This window comes from Diadema setosum, chromosome 11 (assembly GCF_964275005.1).
Source record: "Diadema setosum chromosome 11, eeDiaSeto1, whole genome shotgun sequence".
Classification (NCBI taxonomy): Eukaryota; Metazoa; Echinodermata; class Echinoidea; order Diadematoida; family Diadematidae; genus Diadema; species Diadema setosum.
The window spans coordinates 3,277,055-3,290,966 of record NC_092695.1 but is presented as its reverse complement, the minus strand read 5'-3'; positions in this window follow the sequence as shown (position 1 = coordinate 3,290,966).

The window sequence follows — 13,912 nt, the reverse complement described above, 5'->3', positions numbered from 1 at the left end:
TGAGAAAAATTGGACAATCGATGCAAAAGTTATGAATTTTTTAAATTTTTGTGTTGGAACCGCTGGATGAAGAGACTACTACAGCTTGTGAGTCATATGCGTACAACAGTATAAAGAAAATGTAAAAGAAAATTCAACATATTTTCACTTTTTTCGCATAATAAAAGAGCACTTGACTTGCCTCTTTCTAAAGGCAGGGGGAATAATATTACCCATAACATTTGTCGGTAACGAGTCAGGGGAATGTGTACTTTTTTCAAAAGATGGAATTTTGTGAAATTCTCTTTATATTTTCCTTATATTGTTGTACGCATGTGACATCTAAGTTATTCATACACTGCAGTAGTCTTCTCATCCAGCGGGTACTGTACAAAAACTTCAAAAATTCATAACTTTTGAACGGATTGTCTGATTTTCCTCAAACTTTCAATGATGTGTTCTACTAATATTGCTACATTCTCTCAATCCTTATGTTTATGAAGGTGAACTTGTCCTTTAAGGAGGTCTTTTGTCGATCGGCGAAGCGTTTCAGTGATTGTTCAAACGTCGCACATCGTCCCCGACGACTGCGTATTCAACTTGACTAACCGTTTTGTAAAGGTTTTGGTGATGGTTTCGCGTCGCTCATCGTCCCGACGATTGACCATTGAATTTAAATCACCATTCCGTGGCGAGTTTGTTAATCCATAATTGTTCAAACGTCGCACTTATCGTCCCGACGATTGTCCATTCAACTTGAATCACTGGTCAGAGACGCGTTTAGTGATTATTGTTAAAGCGTCGCGCATCGTCCCTAGGCTTGCCCATTGAACTTAAATCACCGTTTGGTATGAGTTTGAAACGTCGCACATCGTCCCGACGATTGCTCATTCAATAATAGAAATTGCTCGATGCTGAGGTGTTTATTTTTTCTAACATCGCGAGTGGTCCCGACGATTGCCCATTGAATTGAAATTGTCGTTCAATGATTGCCACCAGGGTAATTCATCTTCTATGAAGCCTTGCTCTTATGTTTGCCATACTTGTCTGTAAACACTACAAAAACATCGTAACGAGATCCAATGGCTGTCAGACTCCCGAAATTCTTGAATGAATCATGAAAAAAAATGATGAACGTACATTATTATCTTTCCACAAGTCCAGAGCTTGAAAGAAAACATCTGGCATTTATTTTATCATCGTACGGAGTTGAATATCATTGTTATTCATTTCCGAACGTCAAAGCAAATTTCCGACACTTAATATTAACATCTTTTAGAGCTGAATGTTATTGCTATTCACTTTCGAACGCATAAGCAAATATCCGGCATTTAGATCATCGTACGGAGTTGTATATCATTAGTAGTCATTTCCGAACGTCAAAGCAAAAATGCGATATTTATTTAATCACCGTACGGAGTCGAATATTACTGTTATTCATTTCCGAACGCAAAATCGAATTTCTGACATTAATTCTAGCACCGTACGGAGTCGAATAATACCGTTATTCATTTCCAAAAATAAAAACAACATCTGACATTTATTTTAGCATCTTATACGGAGTCGACTGTTACCGCTGTCCATTTCCAAAAGTAAAGGCAAACATCCGACTTTTTTGGTGGGCCGACGTGCGTTTTTGGTGGCCCCGGTCCACCGAGCCACCGTTAGTGTCGAGCCCTGGTGTATACCTCACTAACCTCAGTTTGTTGGGGAAACTTATACTGCCATACGAGGGGAGATGCTTTCATCTCTTCTAGAGAGCTTCCCTATGAGCGAATGAAAATCTTTGTTCGGCATTTTCATTTCTATACTCCATAATCATTCGTTGTTTCCAAACATTTTCATGATGTCGGTATTTCAATATCATAATATTTTTCTTAATGTATTCCATTTTCATTCCTTGACCAAAGTCAGTAAGTCCGCCACAATACGGTAATCGCTACGTTTCGCGCAGTGCAATGTGTGCCGAAGTGCGAAACACGTGGTTATCAAGTTCAATGAAACGCGCCGTCCATGCGTGCTTCTTGTTTGGTTTCGTAGTAGCTCCATGGTTACGGCAAAGACAATAAACGGAGGAGGCACTCCGTATAGTGTTTTTCGTTTACAGTAAACAGTTTACATTCGATACAAATAAATTAATTGTCACGTCTTTTACTGTATGATGATCGCCAAGTCGGGAAGAAGTATCTAGAGGAACTTCTCAGTTGATATGTCCGTTATGTTCATTCTAATTTCCACACGCCGTGGTACGCAGATTTTATGAGTGTGAGATCGAAAGAAGTTTCAATATAAATGTTGCCATGATATTATGTAGGCCTACTGTTGTGTAATTGGGTAGGTAGAGCTCTTACACTATAAACTTCAGCTTGTTACAGCGGCATCTAGGAAAGCGATATTTTCTTCGGCATTCGGGACCTTTTTTTATATTATCATTATTTTTTTTTGACACGTGATTCGATTGTAAGTATGAAGCGACGAATAACCCCTTTGTTTTGTTTTAGTGTTAACATTAATGTGTAATACACCAATACTGTTCAACGTGTGGTTTTTTACTGTTAAAGAAGCCAAGATAAGGCGACATTTTAATAGAATTATGCCGTTCGGTCGGTTTACAGACTGCTTATAACCTGAAATAGTTGCAGTGCGCGCATTTTTTTTTTTGCCACCTGTTTTCGCAGAAATTTACACTAGAAAGGTTGTCAGCTTTTTTTTTCTTCTGCCATTATTTCCTCTGATATGATTTGTCGTGGCAATTAAGTTAGTTTCAACCTAAAAGATACGTGTCACGTAGGTCTATTGGTTGCCAGCACGCATTTATCTGACTTGTTGTGCGGTTAAGTCTGTTGTTGTTGTTGTTGTTGTTGTTGTTGTTGTTGTTATCATTCATGGGAGGGGGCAAACAAGAGTGAGAAATGAGGGAGAGGTGAAATCAGAACAAGGAAACATCTGTTCATTTAGCTGTCACTAAATGCCAGCAGTAGTAATTGTCATCACCATTGCTATTCAGATCAGTTTTAGTCATATCCTATAACATTCAATACACGACTATCATCATCATGACATGAGAGAGAGAGAGAGAGAGAGAGAGAGAGGAAAAAAACCGCCACCCGTTCAAGGCCGTATACAAAGCAAACGAATCGCAAAGTAGATCAACCGGGCCGGGGGGGGGGGGGGGGGGGGCGTTTCATCAACGAGTTCGTCGGAGGTTTTCACCGACAAATTTGCTATCAGCCAATCAGACGCAAGGATTTCAGTAGCTTTTAACAGTTGTCAGTGTAAATCACTGACAAAAAGTTTCATGAAACGGTCCCCAGGAAGGTGGATTCATGGTACAATATTCCGTATGGCATACCAGCAATACAAACAGACACGTTACTGCAAAATAAATGATAGAACACAGCAAGCGAGCAGGCTAGAATCAAACCTCCTTTTGTATAGGAAAGTCCAACAAAAGTCTTGCAACATACCTGTAATAGGGGGTTCACACGTACACAAATTAGCATGTTACAGAACTCAATTTTTATTACCCTTTAGCAAACTCCAGTCTTTTGCACATGTGGACATACATACACACACACACACACACACACACACACACACACACAACAGAAAATTAGTGCGAACCAGTAGCGCGATGCATAACCTCAGAAATCTTGCTGATATTTCTGAATGAGCGCGGTATTTGCCCCCCGGCAGTAATTGAACGGTCGGGTTTAGAAACTTGATTGAGTTATTTTATTCCCATCATTAACAACAGCGTGCTCTCCACACCACTGTGAGGCACAAGAACAATAGTTCCATCGATTGGCAATTAGCGGGTTATTTTCTGTACGTGTGAACGGTTGCAAAAAAAAAAAAAAAAAAAAAAAAAAAACTCAAGTTTCCGAGGGTGGCTGGAGCGTCTGAACCAAAAAGTGTACAATCCTCGCGTGTACGCTCTTTTGTCTGAGAAGTTGGAAAAAAAACCTCGAGTATTGGAGCATGTTCAATAACGCGCTATTTTGCACATGTGAATGCGGGTATTGATATATCAGACTCAGCATGGGGGGGGGGGGGAGGGGGGCTGATGAAATCTAGCATTAAAAGAATGAACTACACTGACATACTAAAAATGATAAAACTGGACATGAAGTTCATGACCTCTATCCGAGTGCCTCGGACACTTGAAGTACTATGCATGTATCTACAAGCTACCTTAAAGTAAAGCATAATGATATAATCATAAACGCTGCTATTCGAAGTGTTATTCTGTTTTGCTTTCAGCAATAACCAAAACTGTATTTTACGCTCGATTCACAGTGGAGCACTAAATAAATCGAGCGTATAATATCAATACTAACTCTTTAAGAAGCAGGCCTGTGATTTCTCTATTTAGTCTGTTGAAGTATGTCATTGATATGATTTTTTTTTCAGTCAATTGTGCTCCCCTGACTAAGCTATCAAGAGTATAGCTTTTGTGTTCGGAAACTGGATTCACGCAAAGCATACATTCACCATGTATAGTACAATGCTCCAATATTGATGACAGCGGTTTCGTGTCTGATACGTATTCCTCTTTCGGGTGAGTGTGCTGTGAAATCCGGTCATTTTGTTTCATTTTCAACTACATCTCCTTATTTTGTAACTGTGGATGAGACTTTATTTCATTTTCTAAATCATGCAGGATGAGCCATACGTTTATTTTTCGGCATAAATAGATAATTCGCCTTTTTGAATGACGAACCTTCGTGTAATTTTTGGATTAACAGATTTGTTACAGCTGCACTGCAGGGATGTCTTGTAAATTATATTTTGAGGCCACTGAGATCAAGATGATCATGCGTAGGCATATATAACTCTCTACACTTTAATGTACATGAAGTTGTTCAATTAAGAAAAATTAACATATTTACTCTTGCTTACAATCCAGCACATTACAACGCATCGCACATTAACCTGCCAATGCCCAATAATCTTGGTAACAGCTCGTTATTTCAAAGGTTCGTTATTCACAAGACTCTTTAGTCCGAAGATTCGTTTTTCCGAAGCTTCGTTATTCCGAATTTCATTTTCGAATTAACGAATCTCCGGAATAACGAACCGTCGGAATAACGCCACAATGTTCGGATTAACGACCCCTTTTATATTTTCGGATTAACGAACCTCGGTATAGGAAATTTGTGTGTTTCAGATTAATGACCCTTTGGAATAGCGAACCTGGGAATAACGAACAGCACCAATAATCTTATAAAGAGAAAGGATGCCTGATATATACATTAAAAATATTGAAGTATAATTAAGATACAGCATTATGTACATAACAGCAACAACAACAACAACAACAACAACAACAACAAAATTAGGATTGAGTAAGCAGACAAGTTTTCAACAATGATTTGAACATAATTTATCAACACTTTCAGCTATACGAATATACAGAGGGAGTTTATTCCAAAGGGGTGGGGAAATACAGAAAAGGTCCTATATCACCATAGCGGGTATGTGCGGGACCACGTGATAATTGGAGAGGAGAGAGAGAACAGGCTGAAGTGGAAGAGCGGAAGGGAGGTAGGATTAATCCATAATATTTATCTTGTAAACAATAGGGATGATTTTAATGGTGATACGTTGATGTATGGGGAGCCAGTGGAGGGATTGGATAACTGGAGTAATTTGGTCAGATGTTTTTGTCAGGGTTACAAGCCTTGCAGCTGTATTTTGAATTTTGAATTTGGTGCAATACTCGAAGCAGGGAGACCAACCAGAAAGAAATTGCAGTAGTCAAGATGAGAAGTAACAAATGCGTGAATTAGACGTTCGGTGGAGGACTGCTCCGATAACTAACGGATATTAATAATTTATTTTTACAAATACCCCTGAAGCAGCAGAACGACATGAGTTCTTAATGTGTGTGTTATTTTATTTGTTCGTTTTTTTTTTTTAAAGTTCAGATGCTTATCTATATACCATAACTCCTAGATCTCTGACGGACTGGGAGATAAATTTTTTTTTTGTGAGAAAACAAGCCCGCCTGACAATTCTGATTTAACAAAATTCAATTACAAATGATTATCGCGAGACCATCGCTTAATATCACCAACACAACTATGAAGTTTGCAGAGCTCTTCGACGTTGGGTATTTGGTAGTATGATTATGTAAATTTGAGTATCGTAAGATATCTTCACGATCTTTCACAAATATTTCTTAAAATAATGATCAATATTGGATGCCCGCGTTCTACAGCTGATCTAAATTACAGCGAATTATGTGTCCCGTCAATTGGAAACCTTCACAATACCGCAATTTAACCGTCAAACGCAATAGAAATGCCACAACCTAAGGATTTGAATCCTCGTTCATCACTATGGTTTCTATTAATGAAAAAGAAGGGACAGAACGAAATGAGATTAAGACTTTTATGTTAGTGAAATTGATCACTCTCAGCTGCATATATTTTGAAGGAAAATTAATGATTTCCGACATGTGTTAAAAGCATCGTCGACAGCGAGATGCTGCTCCATTTGGCATGTTTGGTAAAGCCTATTATAGCCCCTATACTCCATTTCCCCTTTCTTTATGAATTTTGGGGATCACATAATAGGGTACGCGCTCTTTTGAAATGAGTCAAGTCTTAGTTAGGCATGTTACCTTTACAGTGATCACACTAAAGAACCCGATTCCACATCATTCTATCTAATCAGAGAATCGAAAAAGATAGCTTTTCTTATTGATGTTTGTTGATAGACCAAATCAGTGTCTCCGTCCCGTGATTACCTATCAGTGACGTAACAGCGCGAATAATATGCCCACACAACTGCTTGTGTTATCATAGGCCTAATCAGTTACACTAAGAAGCTGTCCGTGATGTGTGGTGTTTGCACCAAAATTAGTATGTAAAATTCATACAAATTTTACACTATTAAAATGGCTTACATGATTTCTTAGCTAGTTGGCAAGAGGGATACCCCAACTCACAAGCGAGCGCACCCTCTGCGAGCTGTGTCTAAAACATGTCTCTTTGTGTGTGGTGTTGAATCAGCGTGTCTTATTCGATTCTTCTTGTATTGTTCCGCCAGGATGGTGTCTTTCAAGACAGCTGGACACTGCTTTCATTGTTCCTGGGAAAGGGTCATCTTTCTTTTGACGGTCTTAGAAAGCCTTTCATTATTATCGTGGTGAACTTCACTAATCGTCCCCACGCTAACGTACAAAGGAAGGAAATGCTTTTATTATGTATCAATGCACGCGTAACACCATCAGTATAGGCCTATAAAACGAAAGTTTGACTCTATGTCCCGAACTGTAGGCCCTGTAATAGCAACTATACATGAAGTCAAGTATGGAAACGATGGATTCCCACTGCCAATCAAATCTCTCTCGACAAGGACGCGATCGGAATCAATCTGGATGTGATCGATCTACCTTGATCGACATTGGTTTTGGCTTCCTCCTATACACGATATTTTTTAACACTCTGTCGGACTATAGATCATAACAAGCAGATTTGATCGGCAGCGGAACCCAGCCCTAAGGCGGATTCTTGTTCGAAAAATAATAGCAGAAAATATCCTACACGAAATTCAGCATTGCATATACCGAAAGACAGATAGAGAGGAAAACATTGAGAAAGTAGTTCCAATCTAGGATTGAATGGAAGGTATATATATGTAACTGAATGCCATAAAAAGATAGATGAATAAATAAACAAATACAGCTCCAAAGTTATTCGCTTTGCGACGACCACCACGTACACAATCTGAAAGTGAAGTTGGCTGTATGATTACATATTGCGCATAATGTCCGTTGGTCTGTCGAGGCGGTTGCTCAACCAAAATATGTAGCATTACGCTCTTAAAAAGAAAAGGGTAAAACAGCGTTTTAAAAGGAGCGAGGAGCGACAGCGTTTTCAAAATGTATTCACCCTTTTTCTAGCTGTATCTAGCACATGCTAACGTTGGATTCAGCTGGATAGATAGGGTGAATGCAACATTACCTTAAAAACGCTGTCACTCGTCAGCCCTTTTAAATGTTGATTTACCCTTTTCTTTTTAAGAGTGTAGGAGGCTAATTTTAATTTCAGATCGAACAGCTGGTCACGAGTTGTTTTGATCGATGCCATGCAATTTGCCGTAATTCGCGATAACGGGTTCGGTTCAAATTTACGAAGGTGATCGGAAATTCTATATTTAGCGTTCTCGTCATTTTGGTGCAAGTTGGTACATTGTTTAATTTGATAAGTCCCCATGGGTATGAAAATAGGCCCCACACAAGCTCCTGATTCTCTTTATTCGAGACAGTGTGTATATTGGTATTGTGCCATCATCACACTTGTGCTTGTTTTGTTCAAAACAAACTGTCTTTTTCTCCATCCTTTACAAGTTACTTTCAATACGCAGTAGTTCAAAGGATGTTTTGATATACAGGAAGGTAAACAAGTAATTGCTGTTCGATCACCGCGATCCCCTGACTTTCAGCTAGAGCCGCGTTGGCCAGCACGCAATGCTAAATCCCTCTAACCAAAGATTCTACGGAACAGTATTACCCAGTGATGAAAAAAAAATCCAACAAATCTTTATTTCCCGTTTTTTGTTGTTGTTTTTTTCTGTCTCAAACACTGTCATTTCTCGTTGTAAAGTTATCTTTCGACATTATTGCAATAGTCGGGTAACGGGAAAACAAAACGTAAGGATTTTATGTTTGATTCCGCACATACAGTACTGCGCACATATTCTCTTTATTCTACATATGTAGAGAAAGAAAGAAAGAAAGAAAGAAAGAAAGACAGGCAGAAAGAAAGAAAGAAAGAAAGAAAGAAAATGATCCCATACTCGTCTAAAGAAGTTTAAGCTTTTCACGCTGCAACCTACTAGGTGACGTCTATTCGGTGCACATGGCGCTCTCTCAAAATGAGTACTTTGTCGCACTTGGAGTTTTCCTGTAATGAGCCAGAGATGAAGGGGATGCACTACTCTGGTCAAATAGGGAAGTTATTTTATGACGGATAATGATTCCTTGGTGTTTTATTTATCTGTTCAGAAAATTTCAGTGTGAAAAATTTAGTAAAAGTGTCCCAAATCACGGTTGCTTTGAGACATTTTTTTTTTCCGTTGCATTTTTTTTTCCAACCATCGACTTTACGGTGCGCTTTGCACCTATTGTTCTTGCCCGATCGTAGCCTTTTGTCAAGGCCCTCTCGCTGTAATGGGCGAGCGAAGCGAGCCCAGCCGACCGCGCCAGCGCGCAACCCCACTCAGCTACATTTGGGCTTTCTTCATCATACAGCGAGAGGGCCTTGACAAAAGGTTAGCCCGATCGAGGCTCCGCTTCCGTTGTAGAGCATAAGATGCTAATGAGCATTGCTCTTGACCCCATTGAAGACAAAAGGCATAGAGCGTGCGGCGGCGAGGGCTTTAGAATTGCACAATACTGATGAGCTGAGCAAGACTCTGATCGGCGATATACAGGCACCACATTTCAAGAAGTGGTGATTGGCATGACGCACAATGGCGTTTGAAAAGTGTAGACACAAAGTACGACATGTGTATATATATATATATATATATATATATATATAATGTGAGATATTTTATAACAGCTAAAACACAAAATAGCGAACTTACGACAACTCTCCGTGTGTACATTTACAAAGGTTATTGGCTTCATCAATAGATAATTCATTCAAATAATGATAATAATCAGCTGTTCCCTACTATGTGACATGCTGTTCAAAGTTTATCTTTGGAGATATACAAGGTTAATTTCCTTTTCGCAAAGACAATTCGTGTAATAATTCATTCGCTGATTCGCCAAATGAATATATTAGATGGCTAAGACAGTTTCTGGTATGTGATTGGTCGAGAGCTCGTCACATGATACTGTTTGCGAGGATCGCAAATGTTATATTTTCCCAGCTCGTTATATTTCACCAACTGGGCAAATGAATATATTTTTCCATGTGTGTCGCCCTCTTACGGTTGAAATAGGAACAATTACACCAATATAAGGGTGTGGGACCACGTCGGTAACTGGGGCGAGCAAACGATTACTATCGATAACTGCAGTCTGGATCGATATAATCTGTCCCCCCCCCCCCCCCCCCCACACCACCCCATCCACGTTCGATACGTGAGACAGTAGACGGCACGGCGCGGCGCGGAGTAGCGTCATGCTAGGCTTGCCTGGTTGGGGAAGCTAAACGTTAGTTACCACAGTGTAATGACGTACCCAATGTAGGCCCTATCGTCTACGTATGCACGTATCACACTCGGCCCGCGAAGTACTTTAAGTTTGGACTCACACCTCAAAATGCAACCCCGTTTTGTCTATATAGGCCTACGACGACGAGTTCGATAAGATTTTGGAGGATAAGGATTCTAACTCCACTAAACATGTCATAAAACAAGTGAGTTAATAGTCTAGAGACATTTTGTTCAGTTCAGTTCTTAACAGTATAGAACGAGGGCAATTCATTCATCTTTATTGTACATTGACGTAACTTAGACTAGATCCAACTGTTGGGCCTAACGTTACATCGAACAAGTGGAGGACTACGACACCGAGCAGACTGGTTTGCAAATCACTGTGTTTCTACAATGTTCATCTCTGCAACAGAGGAAAAAGAAGACTGATTGTGATATTGCTGCAGATTCCTGATGATAGAAGGTAGGCCTAACGTTGTTACGTCTAACGCATATATACCGGTCCTGGTACAAGACAAATTGACTAAAAATCACAGGGTAGAAAAAGATGATGCACTGGGCATGGGGAGCCGATTTGGACGCATGTGATGTAGACACTAAACTCTAGACTTAACGAGTTAGACGCTAGACTAACGTAACGTTAGACCGTGTAGATTCTAGATCTAAATTAGAATCTAGGCCTAACATTTAACAAACATTAGAATCTACCTGTAGATGTATCTACTACGAAACAAATTGCCCAGTACAGTAGGCCATAACGTTAGGCCTAAGAGTAAAATTAGAATTGTTTTGTGAGTAGGCCTAGACCCTAGAACATCTGCTGATCTTTTGGACTTGAGCCTAATTTAACTATAAAGCGTAACTATAAAGCGTCGTTACTGGACTTGAGCCTACGTTTAGGGCCTGCTGTCGCTATGAGCCTAACTACACAGACAGCTCAGTCGCCGCGCCGCTACACGTACACTGTACAAAATCGCGACAGCGCGCACACAGCGTCTGGTCGGGCTAACATTAGGCTTATGCGTCGTTAGTAGGCTCTTCTGTAAAGCATAATCAAGGGCAAGGCCATCTAATATAACAGATATCGACTGGTAGGGGGTGGAATGTAACAATCTTTGGAACGCCAGGGAGTTATATTTTCCCTCGTGATCATATTTTCCCTCAGCGCTGCGCGCTTCGGGAAAATATAATCCCTTGGGAAAATATAACTCCCTGGCGGTCCAAAGAATGTTATATTCCACCCCGTACCAGTCAATATCTGTATAATATATGTGTACTTTTCCCAGTCCAAAGACTTATTGAATAAATTATTGCCGGCAGGGAGAGAAATCGGAACTATAACTGATGCCCATTTTTAACTCGTGTTCTCTTTGTGAAATCTCTTCATCTGAGCACTTTTAGAAGTAGGGCCTATTTGAGAAAATGACAGAAAGCTTTGTCGCCACACAAAATGTGTTTGTTCAATAAGAATGTTTTTCGTGTAGTACGTGTACCTGACAGTTCAGAGGTCAAGTGTGCAAAGAATTTGCCTCAACAGCTTTGCGAAACTCGAATCAGTTGCCTGTATTGAAATGTGTAATCAGAATGAAAAGAATCGGACCTTCACGCCTTGTAACTGAGTACCACAGAACCACACACAACGAAACACACACACACAAGAAAGGTGAGCTTCCTGCAATCTCAAGGAATGGATAATCAAGCAGCCATCATCCTTTCTTCGCCATTGATAGCAGGAAGTGACGTAATGGAGCGATGCTGTTGGAGAATCGGCATAAATGTCTGCTACAAGTACTATGTACAAAAAAATTTCAGACCCCCTTTGTGTTCATGTTTTGCCAAAACAAAAGAACCACAGTCAGTGAGACGCTAACTTACTTTATGTCCTATAAACCAGGGCTCCACACTAACTTTTATTTTTGGTGGCCCAAAGGCAAACATCTGTCCTTTTTTGGTGGCCCGATCAGGCCACCAAAGTCTTCATTTCTGACATTTTGGTGGCCCGATGTGTGTTTTTGGTGGCCCGGGCCACCGGGCCACCGTTAGTGTCGAGCCCTGGATAAAATATGGTTACTATATAAGTTGAACGTTGAAACTGCCTTTTGCCTCCAGGCTTTTATAATAGCATACAAAGCTTTTATTGTTTGCCTGTATAAAAAAGGCGGGAATACATGTACACCCTTCTCGTAATCATCCTGATCTGATAACAGAGTGATACGTTTTTTTTTTTTTTTTGTTATCTTTCCCCCGAACAAGACCGATGCCATTAAAAAAAACAAGATCAATGCCATTAAAATAATGACCAAACAAACAAATAAACAGATCCATGCATATAACGAACAGAATATGCGTGTGTTTCATGTTTGTATAGGTTATCTCTTGATGTATAGCAGACAATTGTTTTTATACCGTTTCCTAATAAGTACCTCTAGCGAAAACCCGACCTTTTTTTTCTTTTTCTCAAGGAGGGAAGTTAACTTCAACGTAAAGATAGCTTACAGCTACATGCAAATGGGGCAATCATACATTCGCATTGTCAATTGTAAATTTGTCGGATGACGCTTATAAACGTTTGATGATTTTTGTCTCCTAAGGCATTTTGGTTATGATTACAGACGTATCTATTTACAAGACATAAGTGATGGTTTAAAGAATTGATCTTCAATTTAGCAAGGATTAGTCTTATAAAGTCATGAGTTCCCTTTACCCATCATGGTTAATGGAACTGCGACATCGTTGAGGTAACCACACCTTTCAATTTTCATAGTTCAAACCTAAATCGTAACATAATCAAAACACAAGCAAAATATCTCAAAATGTTCAGAAGATGGCATGAATCAAAACTTTTTACGGAGATTGGATATGGCAATCTTTATTGACCTATATTTAATACAAGTTTTCCACAGCTATAATTTCCGCCTATATGATAGCATTCTGATGATTTCGATTGCGTTTTGAACTCGTACCGAGCTATACTATCGAAACAGCTTTGACCTTTATACATGTAGTTCAATATGAACGAGTGTTTCGGACTCATAACCAACGTTCGTAATCGTAACCACACAGTAACAAATCAAACGAATATTGAGTAACGACTATCTTTATACATAGGCTGCCTGACTGATCACATGGTTTGACTACTACTTCAAGCAGGCTGAAAATAAAAGAAGAATAAATACACTTTTAATAATGATACGATGCTTTACAGCGTATTCACAGTATAATGTTTGCTTGCGTTTCTGTGTGCAATAAGGACGGAAAATAAAATGCAGATAGATGCTATTAAATGCTAACACCCAACGCATCCAAATGTTTTTGAAATACATATTATTGTTTTACTATACTGTTTGAAACGTCGAATTTGCGAGTCCTTTAAAGGGTTACTACTCATATAATCAGGCAAAATAAAAGTATTAGGATTTTGATTTGCTCGCAAGACTAACGATGCTATGGCGATCGTTCGCAGCAGTGACAATCCGCTTCAATAGATCTATTCAATTATTCTGTTTTCATTGAAAGAGGAAGGAGAAGTCAACTTTAAACTTCATTAGTTTTCTCGCCTTTTAAACATGTTTTCATGTATCATGCGTGGTATCCCTATTCCTTCTCATGGTAGTGCGTGAGATGGAGCGTGAACGCCGTCGCTAAGCAGGACTGCTATAGCGTTTCGTCCGAGAAAAGAAACAGGTTGTAAGCTTCTCTGATATACAATTCAATGGTACGCGGCAGTTTCTTTTTGAATGGACTCCTATATAAT